Genomic DNA, 1649 nt, shown 5'->3' on the forward strand with positions numbered 1-1649 from the left:
ACGGCTCATTAGGAGTTTCCGCTCACACTCTTGAAATGTGCAAGATGCCTTGGATGGATAATGTTTTGAATGTTAAATGTTGCTACCCTATGTGCCAGTGGTAGAAAGTAAGCAGAGCTGTTGTGGATGTTAGCTGAGTCACCAGCCCCTTTTCATCCATACAAAAGCAGCAACTGTTTTATTGTTGTGCACTGTGAAAGAGGACACAATGCATATTGGTGTGAAGTATTCATGCACAGATTGACTTGTAGTCGGTGGGCAAATGTCTTGTTGGCAAAGATAACTGATAAAAACTGAATCATTTTATAAAAATATCTTCTTGCATTGAAGATTCATTTTTTTGTTCATGTTATAGTAAGCCTACTTTCAGTGTGCCAAGTATGAGGTCTGCTCATTTTAAGTAAAAAACAGTAACCTGTATGTAGAAGCCTGCCGACTGAGAGACAATGGCTTCATGTAGATACTGATGGGTGCAGATTTCCAATTCGAAAAGATTTCTCACAATGAGGTGGGTGGTAGGTGCATAATTTATGATTAAGTGCGGATTCAGGTGACATCAAGTTGAAAACTGCATTAATATGACATGGTACATCACTGTACCAGTCCTCCCACTATGTCAAAATAGTGTAAAAAATAGTTTAAATGAACCATGTGATCATAATTGACATTGAAATTCTATTTTAAAACCAATTTCTAGATCTTTAATGCATTGATTAGAAGACTGTCAACTAGATGCATGGAGTAAGATGTAAGGGCATCGTTATCCTCATACTGCACATATTCGTACTCACCTCATCATCCTGCTCCCTCCTCTGGGCCTCCTCAGCACACCGCTGGATCTCATCCTGAATGACACGGGCGTACTCAAAGTCTTGCTCCTCTCTAGGGAAGGAAAGGAAATTTAGAGCTGAATTCTAAATTACTTCTTCTAAGAATAGAAGATAAATCTGCACAGCAAATCCACATTTAGTAAACTTGTATGTATAATATAAATGCAGATGACACACACATGTAGTAAAACCCACGAAATATGTATCATCAGTGGGTGTTTGTTGGAATTAGTGAGCCCATGCAGTGATGTTTGAATACTGCAGCATTATGAGCTGTGTTACAGTGTGTTTGGGGTGCAGGGGTCACCTACAGTTGTCTGGAAGTCTGCCTGAAGATGGCGCTCTGCTGGGCCCGCTGCTCGTCCTCCTCATCCTGCAGCCTTTTGGCTACACGGATGTCATTCTGCACCAGCTGGTTCTTCTGGATGTTGGTGGTATAGTATTGTTCGACTGTGAGGGCAAGGCAGAGAGAAAAGCAGAGGGTATGCCAATATCAAATGTGTGGCAATAAAGCACCATGTGTGATCTAGATTATACTGATTAATAATTACGATATTACTTCCAGTCTAAATCTGTTGATTTTTTTTGGAGTATTCATAACTGCTGTGCTTATTTAAAATGAGCTTTGTGACATGCCAGACCAGTGCACTTCTGAGGAATCCTAAAAACAGACGCCAAATTATATGTTTCTTTGTTTGTTGAGACATACCACAACTACGACTGTTACAGCCAATAGCTAAACAAAAACATGTTCAATGTCACTATCTTAGGTTTCCTAGGCTGCTTTGGTGAGTGGCGGTGACTCCATGAGACTGACTG

The 1649-nt window shown here is 40.4% G+C and overlaps 1 long non-coding RNA gene across 1 annotated transcript; it reads right to left on the minus strand.

Annotated features, from left to right (window-relative positions):
• Positions 1-790: 790 nt before the first annotated feature.
• On the minus strand, positions 791-1620 carry LOC147820047 (uncharacterized). The gene is made up of 2 exons (XR_015438140.1): positions 1142-1620; positions 791-882 (listed from the first exon to the last, which is right to left on the minus strand). It is a non-coding gene; the product is annotated as an uncharacterized LOC147820047 (long non-coding RNA).
• Between the last annotated feature and the right edge of the window lie 29 nt (positions 1621-1649).

The sequence above is a fragment of the Seriola lalandi genome, unplaced genomic scaffold (genome assembly GCF_002814215.2).
Source record: "Seriola lalandi dorsalis isolate HSWRI2012SDOR001 ecotype SW California unplaced genomic scaffold, Sedor1 jcf7180002003905, whole genome shotgun sequence".
In the NCBI taxonomy this organism is placed as follows: domain Eukaryota; kingdom Metazoa; phylum Chordata; class Actinopteri; order Carangiformes; family Carangidae; genus Seriola; species Seriola lalandi.